This window comes from Mustela nivalis (genome assembly GCF_964662115.1).
Source record: "Mustela nivalis genome assembly, chromosome: 7".
Taxonomy (NCBI): Eukaryota; Metazoa; Chordata; class Mammalia; order Carnivora; family Mustelidae; genus Mustela; species Mustela nivalis.
Window position 1 is genome coordinate 65193100 of NC_139026.1, and position 19080 is coordinate 65212179.

General features: G+C 33.4%; 1 protein-coding gene across 5 annotated transcripts in view; it reads right to left on the minus strand.

Annotated features, from left to right (window-relative positions):
- The window catches only part of CCDC91 (coiled-coil domain containing 91), a 367817-nt gene that overhangs the window by 318646 nt on the left and 30091 nt on the right, over nucleotides 1–19080 (minus strand). The window contains exon 2 of one of the 5 annotated variants that reach the window (XM_082739673.1): nucleotides 6255–6360. The exons of the other annotated variants lie outside the window; for them this stretch is intronic. The gene's annotated coding sequence lies outside the window, so the exon portion shown is untranslated. The remainder of the gene's footprint in view (nucleotides 1–6254; nucleotides 6361–19080) is intronic. 5 annotated transcript variants of the gene reach the window in all.

Here is a 19080-nt window from a genome sequence, read left to right on the forward strand (position 1 = left end):
CTTATGACTCAAATTAGAATGAGTCTTTTTTTAATGCCTATTAATAGAGTGTTAAAATTTTCCCTAAAGAAGTCTTACATCTCTCCTGCTATATTATTGCTAATGATATCCTACAATACCATTTAATGTCTTCTTTTAAAGTATGTTTACTAGCTGTTTGTCACTATTTTATAACAACGCAATTAACTTCCGTATATTAGTCTATCTATATATGGCTATTCATCTTTGCCAAACTCTTCTATCTAATAATTTACCTATATTCTTTTGATTTTATATGTAAATGATCATATTGCCTCCAGATAATACTTTTATTTCTTCCTTTCCAATTCTAATACCTCTAATTCCTTTTTTTTTTCCTTAAAGCATTGATAATGTCCTCCAATACAATGCTAAATACAGGAAGCAATACAGTGACTATATTTTCCAAAGATGGTAACAAAAATATCTCCCAACTCACATATTCTTCTAAGACTGTATCACTGATACTTCTCCCAATGATGTGTAGAGTCTCTGTCCTCTTCCCTTGAATCTCTGTAGATCATTATATAACTTCCACAACCAATACACCACACCAGAACTAACACTGTATAACTTCCCCATACAGGTCATAAAACTGCACTGCATTTCTGCCTTGTGCTCTAGTACTCCTTGCTCTTAAACCCAGTTGCCATGATGTGAAAAAGGCCAAACATACCATTTGGAGAGACCACTTAGAGAAGCCACATGTAAATTTTCCAAATTATTGCCTAATTTAGTTCCCAGACTACCAACTAAAATCAAATCACCAGATACATGAACATACTTCCAGATGATTCCAGCCCCTAGCCATCAAGTTTAGTGTTCAAGTCATACTACTGATATATTATAAAGGGTGGACTAGTAACAAACCTTCTTATTCTGCACTGTACAAGTTTCTTTCAGAATCTATTAGTTGTTTTGTCCTTAAGTTTGAGATGATTTCTTATGTAACAGTGATAACTACAATGGGGGTTATAACAGCCATGCCTACATCATTCCTGTTTTTAAAGGAAATGTTTTTAATATTTCCCCACTTTAAAAGTTATCTGCTAATGACTGTTTTTCTTAATTGTCCCAACAGATTAAAGAATTTTCCTCTTTTCCTAATTATTAAGCATTCTTACCATGAATTTACATTGATTATTAAATGCTTTTTTGTATTTATTAAAATTATCATGATTTTTCTCTTTTAATCTATTAATGTCATCATTTACATTCATGGATAATATAATAGTAAAACATTCTTGTACACCTGAAATAAACCAAATGTGGTAAAAGTGTATGCCTTCTTTCATAAAGTTGGTTTCAATGTGTTATTACCTTACTTGAGATTTCTACATCTACATTCATGAGGGACATACATCCGTAATTTTCATTTCTCGTAATGTCTTCATCTGTTTTAGGTGTATCATGGTTATGTGGGGCTTTCAGAACTAGCTGGTACAATATCCCTCCTTTTCTATTAATTAAAAGACACTGCAATAGACTGGAATAATCTATTCCTTAAAATTTTGGTAGAAATTTGCTTAGCAAACATCTGGGCTGTTGCTTTCTTTGTGGGACGATTCAATTTCTTATAATTATAGGATGATTCAGACTTTTAATTTCTCCCTCAATTTTTGTAAGTAATATTTTTCTAGAAATGTGACTGTTCTGTTTTAAAAAATAGTTGGCACAGAGTTGCTAACAGTATTGTCATTATCTTTTTTATTGTGGTAAACATAACATTTATTATCTTAACCATTAAATGTACAGTTCAGTGGTATTAAGTACATTCATACTGCTGTGCAATCATCACTATCCATCTTCAGAACTCTTTTCATCTCACAAAACTGAAACTCTAAACCATTAAACAAATCCCCATTGCCCTCTCCTCCGGTCCCTGACAGCCATTCCTCTACTTTGCCTCTATAGTTTTGACTCCTCTAAGTGTATCACATAAGTGGAATAATACAGTATTTGCCTTTTTTTGACTGCTTATTTCACATAGCATCACGACCTCAAAGTTTTTCTGTTTTGTTGCACATGTCAGAAATTCCTTTTTTTTTTTTTTCTTGAGAGGAAGAGAGAGAGAGCAAGCGTGAGAGCGCATGTGGGGGAGGTAAGGGTAGAGGGAGAAGGAGAGAGAATCTTAAGCACGCTACACAACCACCCTAGAGCACAATACAAAACTCGATCTCACAAACCTGAGATCATGTCCTGAGCTGAAATCAAAACTCAGACATTTAACCAACCAGACACTCTGTTACTACTTTCTTTTTAAGGCTGAATAGTCTATTGAATACCACAATTTGCTTATCCATTCATCTTTCTATAGGTATTTGGATTGCTTCCAGGTTTTACTTATCATGAAAAGTATTGCTATTAGTATTAGTGTACAAATATCTCTTCAAGAACCTGTTTTTCATTCTTTTGGGTATATCCCCTGAAGAGGAATTGCTGGATCATCTGGCAATTCTAGTTTTACTACTGAGGAACTACTATACTGTTTTACACAATAGCTGTGCCATTTTGCATTCCCAGTAACAGCACACAAGGGTTCCAATTTCTATACATCCTCATCAACACTTGGTATTTTTTTTTCAATAATAGCTATCTTATTGAATATGAGGTAGTACCTTGTTGTTTTGATTTTCATTAATAGTTAATGATGTTGACCTTCTTTTCATATGCTCATTTGTGTATCTTCTTTGAAAAAATTTTTTGAAAAATTTCTATTTGAAATTCTTCTTTGAATTTCTTTGAAATTCTTTGAAAAAATTTCTTTGAAAATTTGAAAAAACTTTTTGAAAAAATTTCTTTGAAAAAATTTCTATGCAAGTCCTTTACCAATTTTTTAATCTGCTGGTTTGTTTTCAGTTGTTGCATTTTAGGAGCTCTGTATATATTCTGGATTTTAATCCTTTATTTGCAAATAGTTCCTCCCATTTTGTGGGTTATCTTTTACACTGTTGATAGTTTATATCCTTCATGCACGAACTTTTTCCATCAAGACTAATTTGTCTATTTTTTTTTCTTTCATTGCCTGTGCTTTTAGAGTCACATCCAAGATACCATAGTTAAATCTAATGTCAAAGTTTTGCTCAATGTTTTCTTTTAAAAGTTTTATAGTTTTAGATCTCATTTGGATCATTACGAATTATTTTTTGTATACGGTATTAGTAAAGAGTCCAACTTCATTCTGCTGCATGTGGATATCAACTTTTTCCAGCACTATTTGTTGAAAATACTATCTTTTGCTCATCCAATGGCCTTGGCACCCCTACCAAAAAATCACTTCACCAAATATGAGAGGGTTTATTTCTGGGTTCTCCCTTCTAGTTCATGAATCGATACATCTGTCTTTCTGCCAATACCACACTGTTTTGATTGCTTAGTTTGTAGTAAGTTTTAAAATTAGAAAGTGTTAGTCATCCAGCTTTGTACTTTTTTCCAGGTCCATTTTGGCTATTCAAGGTCCCTCAAGATTCCATATGAATTTTAGGATGGGTTTTTATATTCTGAAATAAAAACATTGTGATTTTGATGGGGATTGCATTAAATCTGCAGATCACTTAGGTTAGTATTGAAATCTTAACAATCTTAAGTCTTACAATCCATGGACATGGGATTCCTTTCCATTTATTTATGTCACCTTTCTTTCAGGAATGTTTTATAGTTTTCATTGTACAAGTCTTTCACCTCCTTAGTTAACCCCTGAGTATTTTATTCTTTTTTATGCTACTATAAATGGAATTGTTTTCTTAATTTCCTTTTCAGATTGTTCATTGTTACTATATAGAAAGGCAACTGATTTTGTGTGTTGACTCTGTATCCAGCTACTTAGCTGAATTTATTTATTAATTCCAACAGTTTTTTGTGTGTAATTTCAGGATTTTCTAAGTTTCATTATCACCAGTGAACAAGACAATTTTACCTCTTCATTTCTGATTTAGATAGCTTTTATTTCTCAATATCTTTTAAATCTCTGATTTAACTGTAGTTATGTGTCTTTTTTATTCTATATATACTACGTTCTATATATGTCCACAGAATGTACTATTTAGATCCATATTCTTCTGGGTTTTTGTTTTGTTTTTGCTTCACCTATTAATAATCACAAGTGAGTTAAAATTTCTAAGTATTATAGTAGAGGTACCACTTTCTCCTTACATTTCCATCCATTTTTTGCTTTATATTTGATGCTTAACATTCTTTATGAATTTAACTTTTTATCCTTATAAAATGATCAACTCCTAAAATGACTTTTTAAGTTGACTTTGGCTAATATTAATACAGGTAGCCAGTTTTTTTTTTTTTAAGCTTTAAGACTTTGCATTAACTATCCTTTCTACCTAGAATACTCTTTCCTCAGATAGCTGCTTGAGTTTCTTACTTCCACCAAGTCTTTGCTCAAATATCATTTCCATTGTAACTACCCAATTATAAATAAAACCTTCCCCTCAGTATTCCTAATTCTTCCTTCCCTACACAGCACTTACCATTTAACATACTTTATTTATCTATTTCTTGATTTTATGATTATTGTTTTTCTCCCTGGCACACTCAAAATATAACCTCACAAAAACAAGCAGTTACCAGTTTTGGTCATTAATGTATCTCCAACACCTAGAAGTGACTGGCATAGAGGTTGTACTCTATTCTTCTTAAATGAGTAAAACTCTATTTTTTTTTTTTAAATGAATAAGACTCTCAACCTCAAAGATTATCAGGGAAATACAAATTTTAAAACAATGAAATTCTACTACCACTTTATACCCACTGAATACACACAAAAAATTAAAAGTAGGTAATAACAATCCAAATGTTTATCATGAAGACCTCCACTAGGTACCCAAAAGAAAGACATGGTAAAAGCTCCATGTGCATATGAAAAAAATGTATATTCTGAAACTACTGGGTATAGCAGTCTACAAATGTCACTAGGTCACGCTGATTGAAGTGCTGTTCAGGGCACCTGGGGGACTCACTCAGCTAAGCATCTGACTCTTGGTTCAATTCAGGTCATGATCTCAGAGTTGTGAGATCAAGCCCTGCATAGGGCTCCACACTGAGCATGGAGCCTGCTTAAGATTCTCTCCCTCCCCCTGTGCCCCTCCCACCAAAAAGAGTACTGTTCACCATTGTGAATATGCCTTTTTGTCCTCACAGTCACTTTTTCCTTCATATATTTTGAAGCTCTGTTATTAGGTGCATATATATTTAAGATTTAAGGTTTAAAGGAAACTCTATGCAGATTCCTGAAGTTAGTTCCCTGCAACTCCCTCTCCAATATCCTGTCTGCAAATTTCAAATGCCTCATGATTCCCTAAACTCCAATCTTTGTTTCCACTACCCATCAAAATCACAATTCCCTAGCTAGTTTCCAATTCCTTAGGTCAGGGAAAGTGTACTCAGGTAAAAAGCTAAGGAGAATATGAAGTTAACTTACTGTTTTGTTTTCTATTTCTCAAGGATCACAGTCCTGTGCTGTATCTTATTGAATGCTTGAAAATAGTTGTTTCATATATCTTATCCAGTATCATAGTCATTTATAATAAGATGGTAATCTAAACTGTATTATTCCATCATAGCCAAATCTAGAAGGTTCTTGGTTTACTTTTTTATTTCTATTGTTCAGTCCATTTTTCTATTTTTTAGTCTATTTTCCTATTAAGTTAAATTATAACAATATGTATTTGGCCTATGTATGTACACACACACACACACACACAGAGAGAGAGAGAGATACATATGCATACAAAGAGAGACAAAGAATATTTTTTTTTTAAATGTGGTAAAATGTTAACATTAGGGAAATCTGGATGAAGAATATACAGGAATCATTTGGACTGCATATAACTTTTCCATACAGCTTCAAGTATTTCAAAAAACAAACAAACAAAAAAGAAATACAATGCCATATGAAAAGGTACAGACTGGGAGAAAATATCTACAAACCACATATCTGCTGACAAAGGATTCAGGTCCATATAAAGAACTCTCAAAACTCAATTGTTAAAAAAAAAATCCAAACAACCTAATTAGAAAATGGATAATATAGATAAACATTCCACCAAAGAGGATATACAAAGAGAAATGACAACTAAGCAAATTAAAAAACATTCAACATTTCACTAGGTATTAGCATAATGCAAATTAAGAAAACCATGAGATATTTCTATACAACTATTACAACAGCTAATATAAAAAGCAGTGAGAGGGGAAAAAAAAAAAAAGGAGTGAGAGGCACCTACATGAGTCAGTTGGTTAAGTATCTGACTCTTGATCTCAGTTTAGGTCTTGATCTCAGCATCTTGAGATCAAGCTTTGTGTCGGGCTCCACACTGGGAGCTCCCCACCCTACAAAAAAGAAAAAGAAAAAAAAAAGCAGTGACAATACCAAATGTTGGCAAGAATACAGAGAAACTGGATCTTTCAAACAATGATGGCACAAATGTACAATGGTACAGATAACTCTGGAAAATATATTTGTTAGTTACTTTAAAAACTAAACATATACTTACCACAAGATCTAGGAATAAGATCTTCTGGGCATTTTTCCCAAAGAAAGGAAAACTTATATATCCACACAAAAATCTGTACATGACTGGACACGGCTTTATTTTTAATATCCAAAAACTGGAAACAATAAAAATGCCCTAAAATAAGTAGATATTAAACAAACTGTGCCACATCCACTGAAGCATTAGCATTAAAAGGAGAAAAAAAGAGCACTACCGAAACAACTAGTTGAATGGATGTCAAGGGCATCCTTGACATGAGTAAAAAAAAAAAAAAAATTAAAAAGCTAAACTAAAAACGTCACATGTGGTATGATTCCATTTATATAACATTGTCAGAATAACAAAATTATAAATATGGAGAAGAAATGAATGGTGTCTAGAGGTTAGGGGGTGGAGGGGAGGGAGTAGGACTGACTATAAAAGGGTAGCACAAGGGAGATCCTACTGATGATGGAACAGTTCTCTATTTTGATGAGGGAATGGTGATACAAATCTACAGGTGGGATAAAATGACACAGAATTATAGACACACATTCTGTGACTCTCAGTTTTCCTGTTTATATTACCCTGTACTTGCATAAAATATAACCATTTGGGAACTGGAGGAAAAGTAAGCAGAACTTCTCTGTTAATAAATCTACAATTATTTCAAAATAAAGTTTTTCTTTTATTTCTACATATATTCAAAAAGTTAAAGTATGAACTTTGTTAAAATAAAACTTAAATGTGTCCTTTTTAAAATGTTTTGACTTACACTGCATTTTACCTTTGAATTGGTTTGCCAATTTTATCATGTATCTGCCTTACTTTCATACTGTATTAATTCTGAATGTTTTAAAAACATTAACATCAATGACCTGAAGAAAAAGAGGTATGTCCATTTTGTAGCATCAATACAACTTATCTCAGTCTTTTTTACAAACGGTGCCACAAATTATTAGACAAGCAAGCAAAAAAAGAAAAAGAAAAAAAAAAAAAACAAAGAAGTCAAGAGACAAATCAACAAAACTAGGCCAAGAGATGATCCAAATGATAGGAACATTTAAAAAAAAAAAAAAGAAAGAAAGAAAAAGTAACTGTGCTTAATGTAAGAGTATAATGGAAAGGTAGAAAACATGCAAAAGTAGATATCAACAGATATATGGAAACCATCAAAAATAAAGTAAAATGGAAATGCTGATAATGAAAACCACAGTACCAGAGAAAAAACTTCCTTTTGGACTTATCAAACTGCACAAAGTAGAAGAAAAAAGTCAGTAAACTTAAAAATAAATCAAAAGACTACCTAAATTTAAATACATACAAACAGACCCTGAGGAAAAGAAAAAAAAACTATGGCTGGTCATGAGCTGCAAAACAGTATCAGAGGGTCTATAATATTTGTAATTAAAATCTTAGAAAGAGAAGCCAAAGAGAATGAGACAAAAAAATATCTGAAAAGATGATGGCTGAAAAATTTTCAAAATCAGTTAAAGACAACAAACACAAATCAAGAAAATTCAGACCACCAATGTCAGATAAATAAATACAAAGGGCACAAACTCTCATAAAACCTAAGGTGAGGTAAGCTACACTACAAACACCTAAAAACAATAAAGCATATGAGAGATTTGGAAAGATCTCTCAAAATAAGATGAAGGAGGAAGAGCAAATTCTATTTCTTTTTCTGCTCTTTATTCCTCATACCTTCATTCAGATTCAAAGAGTTTGTAAAGATTTCAATCATCACATAATAATATACAATGCCTAAGCTATTAATAGAATTGGCTGTCTGAATCTATAACAACACTGTGACTTAAAGAAAGGATGAAACTATCCTAATTACTTCCAAAGACCCAAAGTTTTTCTCCTAGTAAGAAATAATGGTACATGAAACCAAAGAATTCTCATTAATAAATCAAAAAAACCTTGAACTTTTGGAGTAAGATATTGATTTAAAAAATGCCCAGTCAGTTCCAAATCTAAACAGCCTGCAAATGCCTAAAGACATAATTTTTAAATGTTTAATAACAAACAAAATCTATATACATTAATTTTTAATATGAGTATTTAAGTTGGATTTATAGCATTTAAGCCATATTTTTCTCCAGAATTTGTCAGAACAATATAAAAACAATTCATTATACTCTCCCCTATAGTATTTTCATTTTATCCTATTCCATCCCAGTACTTAAATACATACATATATATTTAAATTATACATGAGACTATAATATAAATTATTTTTTCATATATTACATCATAAATACAGTTCACTCATTAATGGCTTAATAATTACACTCTTCATAACTGTATTATTAATATCTGCATAATATTCCATCAACATAACAATTTAACCATTCTCCTTTCCAAAAGAATATAATAATTAATACCACTACATGCAATTTTTAAAATTTTTCATACATATAAATACATAAATGCATGATTTTAACTTTAATGCATAGATATGATCATACTACCATGAAACTTGTTTTTAATTCGCCTTTCTTCTTACTTTGCAGACATGATTCCCAACCTCACATACCTCTCCCTTCCTCCTACCCCCCATGTTAGCTCCACCCATCACCCACCCAAATGGTCCAAGTTAACAACCTACTATGTACCTAATCATATCTCTATTCTCATATAACATATGTACTCTCATTTTCACATCTACATATATAATGGTACTGTCACTACATTTTTTAATATAAAATATCATGCATTTTTTCTTTTTTTTTTTTTTTTTTTTTAAAGATTTTATTTATTTATTTGACAGAGAGAGATCACAAGCAGGCTGAGAGGCAGGCAGAGAGAGAGAGAGGGAAGCAGGCTCCCTGCTGAGCAGAGAGCCCGATGCGGGACTCGATCCCAGGACCCTGAGATCATGACCCGAGCCGAAGGCAGCGGCTTAACCCACTGAGCCACCCAGGCGCCCCTCATGCATTTTTTCAATCTTATTTTTCTCACTTAATAATATCCAAATTCCAGGGCGCCTGGGTGGCTCAGTGGGTTAAGCCTCTGCCTTCGACTCAGGTCATGATCTCGGGGTCCTGGGATCGAGCCCCGCATCAGGCTCTCTGCTTAGCAGGGAGCCTGCTTCCTCCTCTCTCTCTACCTGCTTCTCTGCCTACCTGTTATCTCTCTGTCAAATAAATAAATAAAACCTTTAAAAAAAAATCCAAATTCCCCACAAATAATATCCAAATGGAAATCCCTCGTGTATCTGTTTCCCTCTTACTGTTACTAAGCTTTCATCCTGTAGATGCATAATAGATACATACTTATTCAACCATTCCTCCACAGACAGGCATATACTTCGTTTCCAAATTTTTGACAATACAAATGCTTGTACAGAAACCTATAGGTATGTAGGTATGTTTCTATGGGCCAGATTTTTTTAAAATGCGATTGCTACATCAATCAGTATATAGGTGTGTCTTTGTTTTTGTTTTTAATTTTAACCAGTGTCAGATATTCTTCCAAAAAGGCTCCATTAATCCACATTTCTACCAGCAAAGTACAAAAATAACTTTTCCTTTAGGGTCTTTGCCAGCAAAAAATTACTGTTGGTCCTTTCCTTTTTCTTTCCTCCCCCACCCCCGCTACCCCCTGGAAATAAACGGCAGGATCTGAAAGAGGCAATTTGATAGACACAGTAATATTATATCTGTACTTTAATTTGCCTTCTTCTATTCATGAGTTTCAACATCTTTGTACATGTTTTTGCCCACTTGAATTTGCTTCCTCATACCTTTTGCTTATGGTTCTTAAATTGCTTGCTATATGCTCCCTTTTTGTCAATATCTAAGTTGTTATTTCAAATAACAGATCAACTTCGGCCGTCCTCTGAATTGCAAATGTCTTCACCAAACCCACTGTTTATATAGTGTATTTTTTCATTCAGAAGTTAGGTTTCATACAAATATATCTTTTTGTAGGTTTACAGTGGTGGTAAAGGTCTCCTTCACCGCAAGAATGCACATGTCCTCTCCTACATTTAAAGAATTTTTACTAAGTCCTTCCATGTGGAATTTATTTTTGTATATCATGTAAGATAAAGATCCAACTTTATTTATCCCAAATGGATAGCCAAATATGCCAGAACTATTTGCTAAATAATACATACACATTACCCTGAACTGAATTTTCATATATAACCTTCTTGTATGTATGGTGATCTATTTCAAGATCCTCTACTTTGTTTCCCCTACTTAATTAATTTCAAAGATTTTTTGTTATTATTCATTAAATATCCTTCTCTTGGCCATTATCATATCCCCAGCAGCAAGTCCAATGGCTGACATACTGTAAATGCTCAATAATTATTTCCTATATGAGTGAATAAACCTAGCTTAGAGTAATCACATTATAAAACCCTTAACTAAATCATATCTGCAAAAACCTTTTTCCAAATAAGGTAACATTTACAGATTCCAGGGATTAGGAACTGTTACCTTTGGAGGACATTTTTCTGCCTACCACAATGTAAAAAAAAAATACATATATATATATATACATGTAATATATGTATATATAATGCATATATATACATGTGTTTTATATATATATAAACAAACTGGAAGAGACTAGCATAACTATTACATATTACTCAGAGTTACAGGAAAAATCAAAGAAAATAAGTCAATCACTAATAACACAGTAATACACAAATAAAACTACAAATAAATACACAAAAAGAACTACTAATTTTCAATTCATTATAAAATTCCACAGTTGTATATACTTTTACCTACTGTTTTTCTATTAAAGTCTTCAGAAACCATACCTACTATATTCAAATGAAAGTGACTAAAGGGAGATAAATGTTCAGTTTTGTAAAAGAAGTGCAGCTGTGAATAATTTTCTAGTAAAATGTATCATCAGGGACGCCTGAGTAACTCAGTCAGTTAAGCATCTGCCTTTGGCTCAGGTCATGATCCCATGGTCCTGGGATGGAGTCGCATATGGGGCTCCCTGCTCAGCAGGGAGTCTGCTGGTCCCCCTGCTTGTGGTCCCTCTCTCTCTCTGACAAATAAATAAATGAAATATTTTTTAAAAATTAAATGTATCGGGACGCCTGGGTGGCTCAGTTGGTTAAGTGGCTGCCTTCAGCTCGGGTCATGATTCCGGGTCTTGGGATCAAGCCCCGCATCGGACTCCCTGCTTGGCAGAGTCTGCTCTCTCTCTCCCTCTGCCTGCCGCTCTGGTTACTTGTGCTCTCTCTCTCTTTCTTTCTCAAATAAATAAATAAAATCTTAAAAAAATAAAATGTATCATCATTATTATACTTACACAAAAGTAAAAAGTATTAAGTATTGAAAACTACTTAACTGCAAAAACATTATACATATTATATACCTACATTATACATGAAAGTGTATTTTTCAACAAACTGGGGAAAAATCATTCTATAATGCAAGTAAGTCCTAACCATTTCCATAAATCAGATTTTCACATTTTATGTGGTCCTAAATTGGGGCTCACCTGTATTTTATAGGTTTTAAAGATACTCTAGTTACTAAGAAAGGTTTTCATATTTCACCACATGGCCAATTTTAAGGTAACAGGGACTACACATCATTTTACATAATCTGAGCCATGTTTTAATATAGTATATAAACTTTCATGTGAACTGTTTTGAGTACAGCAGTCTCAGTTTTTTGGTTTTTCTACTTCATATGAAAAAATCATACTTCAAGATAAAAATAGTAGATATTAAAATAATTTATAAAATAAAATAATTCAAGCCAAGAAAGATTAAATGAAGAGAGAAAAGGCAAATTATAATACAACAGTGACATTAAGCTCATAAATATAATTTTATCCTGCTATTAAGAATATCTATATTATATATAAAAGAACAAAGCTGAACAGTAATACTCTTCCACAGAAAATTACCTCTACCTAATACATATTCATATAAAATAAGGGAACTATGTTAATGACTACCAAAAATTATTTATTTCTATGCATTATGTAATAAAACAAAAGTACATAAGAAATTTAATGAGTAATTACTAATAACAATGCTATACAAGTCACTGGGAATAACCAGCCTTTAACTAAAGAGAGGAATCACTTAAAATTATAGTGGATTTAACATGTGAAAGTAATTCCTTTGGGCACCATCAGAAAAGCAGGTACCAGCATCAAACAATCACAAGGAAAGGAAGAGTATTTCCATTTCTGCTTTATTCAAAAAATAATTCAACACATTAGTTACATTCATTTCATACAGATTAAATAAAATTTCTTTGATATAGTCAGTCTCAGATCTAACAAAACAACACTCTAATGTTGGCTGATCTTAATAAAAGTGGTATTACTTCCAAGAGCAAAGCATGGCAAAACCTAGTGAAAGAAGGTATTTCTAATGATCATTTTAGATATTCTTCCCTGCGTCTTCACAGGACATCACAAAAGATCACAGTGTGTCATTGAAAGAAATGACCTGGAAGATCTGATTTTCCTTTATCATTAGTAATAATAAAGGATACTGTATTTATTTATTTATTTATAAAGATTTAGTTATTTGACAGAGAGAGAAATCATAAGCAGGCAGAAAGACAGGCAGAGAGAAGGGAGGAAGCAGACTCCCCGCCAAGCAAAGAGCCCAATGCAGGGCTTAATCCCAGGACCCTAGGATCATGACCTGAGCCAAAGGCAGAGGCTTAACCCACTGAGCCACCCAGGCATCCCAGGACACTGTATTTAAAATCAGAGGTAAATTTTACCGATCTTGGGACGCTTGGGTGGCTCAGTTGGTTAAGCGGCTGCCTTCGGCTCGGGTCATGATCCTAGCGTCCTGGGATCGAGTCCCACATCGGGCTCCTTGCTTGGTGGGGCGCCTGCTTCTCCCTCTGCCTTTGCCTACCACTCTGTCTGCCTGTGCTGGCATGCTCTCTTTCTCTCTCTCTCTCTCTCTCTCTAACAAATAAATAAATAAAATATTTTTTTTAAGATTTTATTTATTTATTTGACAGATAGTGATCACAAGTAGGCAGAGAGGCAGGCAGAGAGAGAGGAGGAAGCAGGCTCCCTGCTGAGCAGAGAGCCCGATGTGGGGCTCGATCCCAGGACCTTGAGATCATGACCTGAGCTGAAGGCAGAGGCTTTAACCCACTGAGCCACCCAGGTGCCCCTAAATAAAATATATATAAAAAAAAAATTTTTACCGATCTATATACTATATACATAAATGACACTACTTCGAGTATAAGTAACAAAGAAGAAAAAAGTTACTTGCAAATTATTTAATTCATTTGAAAATGACCTACTCCACTTAAAACCAAATCACACTGTTGTCTAAAATGTCTGTTACCAAGCTACCAAACGGAATTTGCAGCCTGCCAAAAGATTAAAATTCAATTTCATCTATATGTTACTGAATTTTGTTCTTCTCTCTTTTTTTTTTAAATGCTCTGAGAGACTGAAACTCAAACCTACTGGTAAAACAGGCGCTGACTGATAAATTAGAACTGTCCAGCAGCCATTACTATAATGATGTTGCTGCCAGCATTCTATCCTTCACCAGTTTAACTCTCCAGATGTTTCATATTCATTTACAATTTGAATCAGTTAAATACAGACCCATGTGTTCTTCCAGAGACTGCAATGTTGACATCCACCAGAAATATTCTCGGGCTTTGAAAAATAAAAATGTCATCAATTGTATAGACCATTTAAACCTGTGTCAGATTAAAAATGGCCACAAAATCTTTGGCATGCATCCTATAGAGAAGTGGAATCTATGCCTCCATGATGGCTTTGACCAGTACTATGTGGCAGAAACGACACTGTACCATTTTCCAGGCTCAGACCTGATGGCTTCAACTTACCATCCTTTGGAAAACTTGCTCTGGATGATGCCACTCTCCACAGAAGAAATTTGACTATCCTGAGACTCCTATGTTGCAAGGGAACTCAAAATAGCCATGTGGAGCAACCACATGAAGAGAAAATACTTAATGAATCTCCCACTCTTCCAGTAATTGTAGCCTCAGTGCTAGATGACCACAACAGTATATAACCAGCAAAATCCTTCCCAAATTCCCGACCCACAAAATTGTGAATGAAATAAAATGGTTGTTTAATCCTTTAAGATTTGGGGTTGTTTGCTGCACAACAACAGATAACTCAAACAAAACCTATGATTTCATTTTATGCACAAATAAACTCACCATGACAATAGGGAAGACAGCAGACGGCTTGTACGATAATGAAAGTTTTAAAAACTTTTAAATTATAATTTAGTATCTACAGTACAAGTCTCTCTTGTCTTCCATTAAATAACCCATAAGTTAATCATTAAATAAACCTGTACTCCCCATTACTTTTGATTTTTACTGTGTTAAAGAAAGTGTTAAGGCTACTAAGTAAGACATACCCTGCAACTATGCTACCACAGGTTGACCATACACTACTGAGAATCAGTTGTTTTGTTCTTAACATATTTATCCCAGTTTATTTGTTAATATTATTATATAACGTGATTAAATATTTTAAAAATCTTTAAGAATTGAAGTCACTGTTTCCATGAGTAAGTTGAATATTTCATAACAATCCGATAAATTCTAGTTGTTTTTAAAAACACATTTTCAAGAAGCAAGACTATAAAAATTTGGTACAGTAACCACTGGGACTATTTTCAACTGTCTCACTATACTAAAGGAAAATCAAACTAGATATTAAAGACAATGGTTAAAGGTGTGATTTTAAAAAGGCCATGATGAATTCCACTCAGCAGATGTATGCTCACAGAAAAGATATGGACTTAATATCAGAAGACTGGACTATAAATATAAACTATGTTTTAAGGTATGTACATACCATTTTTATGACTAACCATTCTCACCCAAAAAAAAAGAATTTTTTTAAAGATTTTATTTATTTGAGAGAGAGAGACTGTGAGAGAGAGAAAAAGAGCAAGAGAATGGGGAGGAGCAGAGGGAGAAGCAGGCTCCCTGCTGAGCAGGGAGGCCGACATGGAGCTCGATCAAGAGACTCCAGGATCATGACCTGAGCTGCAGGCAGATGCTTAACCTACTGAGCCACCCCAAAAAATATTCTTATAAACAATATCCAATTGAGTTGATTAAGGAGTTTGTGCTATAACCTCTTTTCAGAAAATGTCTTTTAAATTAAGAAATAAGGATGAAGTCTCAGTTTTGCAAGATGAAGAGATCTGTGGATGGATGGTGGTGATGGTTAACACAATGTAGTTACACTTAATACCACTACATTGTGGTGTATAAACAATGAATCTTGGAACACTGAAAAAATTTTTTTTAATTTTTAAAAAAATTAATATATATATATATATATATATATATATATATATAAATAATTTTTAAAAACCACTGACTTGTACACTTTAAAATGGTGAAGACGGTAAATTGCATGTGTCATACTGAAGTGAACTGACTTAGTAATAATAAAAAAAATCAAAAACATTATGCTGGGCAGCCTAAGCCACTCACAAAGAGTGCATAATGTGTAATTCCATTTGTAGGAAGATCAAGAACAGGTAAAACTAATCTATGTAAAAGAAATCAGAAGAGTGAATCAGGATGAGGTAAATGGTGTAGAGAAAGAGAGTACAAGGGGACCTGAAGAACTTTCTGGGGAAATGGAAATGTTTTAGATCTTAATTAGAGTATATAGTAGAAAGAGAACACAACAAATTATATGCCTCCTATGGGTACATTTCACAATATATGTAAATTACACGTTAGTTTTTTAAACGGGAGAGCAACAAATGAAAACTGAAGAATTTAGTCTAGAAATTAATTGATGAGAACTATCCCCTGAAAACAACATATGTAATGGCATTTTTTAACCATCACACAGAGCAGCTTATTGAAAGGTAAATTCCTAGCTGGTAACAGGCCATGCTACAATTTCTGACTAGTCAATCATAAGGGTTTTAAAGGTAAATAAAACATCACCATTCTTGATTACTTAAACTAAAACAAGGTATCTAAAAGGACTATAAGATTTAGCTTCCTTCAGATTAGCCCTGTTTTTCCATCTGACTAATCCCCCAGCCCCTCCAATTCAAGTCAATTCAATTTAATTCAACAAACCCACTTACTCTGTATAAATTATGTGAGAAGCTAAGAGTAACAACAAAGATGATTATAAAGTAACTTCAATCCTCAAGGCATTTATAATCAAGTAAATGGCACTGCACAAGTAGGTGACAGCTACAAGAAAAGACTTCATTGTACCTGCAGTATTCTGATTGTAACCCTATTGAATTCAAACCACTATTTTGAAAGGTGAGTTTTGTTTTTTTTAAGGAAAGTCAAAAGAGCAGTAAGTGGCTCAAGTAGACTTATCCCCCATTCTTCCCTTTTTACCAATGAAGAGAAAATTTCATAGATAGCTCTGTGCTTCCAAGAAATTTGAGAATGCAAACACAGTTCCTGTAGACTCTACAAGTAAAAGATAGAAAATTCATGGTTACAATTCTATGAGTAGATGAGTAAATGCTTCACTATATTTCTACTAAGGATATCCACTTTGACAAACCATTGACCATCAATGTTCCTGGCAATATATGGACAATCAGATTTTAGACTTTTCTAGAGTGAATTATTCTACTATAAAAACTAAAACTCTAAAATTAGAATTATGAAGTGAGAGAAAACATCACAATCTGAATTCTACTTACACAAAACCACATGATTTTCAATGCCAAGCTCTTAATTTACAGCTGGGAAAATCACCATTGAAGATAACCGAGCCTAGATCAGATTCACTCAACATAAAACCAGATATAGACCTCAAATTACATGTGACATCTCCAGCCACTCATATAAATAAGAATAATGCAAGTTGAAAGACAATAAATTTACCTAGACCTTTCTAAACTGGCCCCCCTAATGTTACACAATGTACTTCTCCTAAAATTCTCAAGTAAATTAGAAGGAAGAAAATATACATATCTTCGTTTAAGTACAATTAAAAATCTAAAATTACTAATTCCAATTCTTCTAGGATAATTCCTTGGAACAAAGCAAGATATTCTAGATCTTGAAATACACCTGTCATTTTAAAAACAAAAAGAAAAACCCACTGGACTCAGGATACCAACTCTTGGCACATCATCTCAGAACTCTTCCCTGAAAAACCTGTGACAAGTAAACAGGAACAAACTGCACAAAGGACGTACAAAGGTATTTCCTTAGTTGTTTGCTTAATCACCTACTGATTTTCCCACAAGTTAATAAAAACCAATGTAACTCAACAGGAATCTGTCTGCAAGTATAAAATCACTTTACATTATTTGGCTTCAAAAGTTTGTACCCTATGGAAAATCCATTCGAAATTTTACCTGGCATGTACATACTAAAATATTTTGTTTGTCATTTGAAGCCATACCAGATTCCAACCCAAGAGACAATATTTCCAGTTTACTTTTCACAACCCACATGTTCAAAACCCAAAATTACAACATTAAAAAAAAGTATTGTTAAAATTCTGTAATAGTAGTAGAGCCAGTTAGTCACCATAGGGTCACTATTTGGGGGGTATTTTTTGAGGCTTATAATATCCATAATATATAGCATTTCAATATCTAAATTAAGTACTCAAACATATTAAGCTAACCTTGGAAATCTAATGTAAAAGTTCTTTCTAGGTTAGGAATAGAACCTAAATTAGCTCAAATACTATAAATTAAATAATATAATAACATGATTTCTTAAAAAGAACAGAAAATGGTGATGATTAGCTCTCATGGTGGGAATATTTAAGTTGAATACTGAGGGATATGTAGAAGCCAGTTTTCCTATTAGTCAAGAAAGATAAAAAACATTCCTGACAAAAGAACATGTGAGAAGGGACAGGTATAAAAAAACAAAAAACAAAAGAAAACAAAAAATGTAGTATGGCAACCCAGAAAGTATAACAAATAGTGTGAAATTGTTGGATGATGCAGTAAATATGGCAGGAGAATAAGCACAAATGAAGCTGCTGGTTAAGTGGCCAGGAGCCAAATTGTGAAAGGCCATTCCACAGAGACTAAAAGAGGTCACAGAATAATAAAAATAACTTTCTTTTACAATGTACTAATTTGTACCAGACACATACCTAAACTCTTTAGATACATTATCACTTTTAATCCTCAGAAGATCCCTATCATTACCTCCACTTTCTATGAGCAAACAGGCTAGAGAGAAACCATGCAGAAAAATTCCAATTAATTTACACAGATACTCTACCCTCAGAGAACTCCCCACTCCTGAAGTGTGGCCTGCACACACTGATTTTGTTCTGAACACCAAAAATGGAAAGAAGAAAGAAGACGAACTGTAAAACAGAGATGCCTGACAAAAACCACCTCAGCCAAATGACTGAGGTCAATATAGACAATGATTAAGTTATGTTGATAGTATGTACCCTTGATAGGACATGATAAATATGACATTTTACATCTGTGGTCTCTTCTCTAAAACCCCTAACTTCACTCTAAACGTAAGAAAAATATCAGACCAACCCCAACTGCTTGAAAGACAATCTATAATACTCCTACTCAAATTTGTCAAAGTCCTCAAAAGCAAGTAAAGTT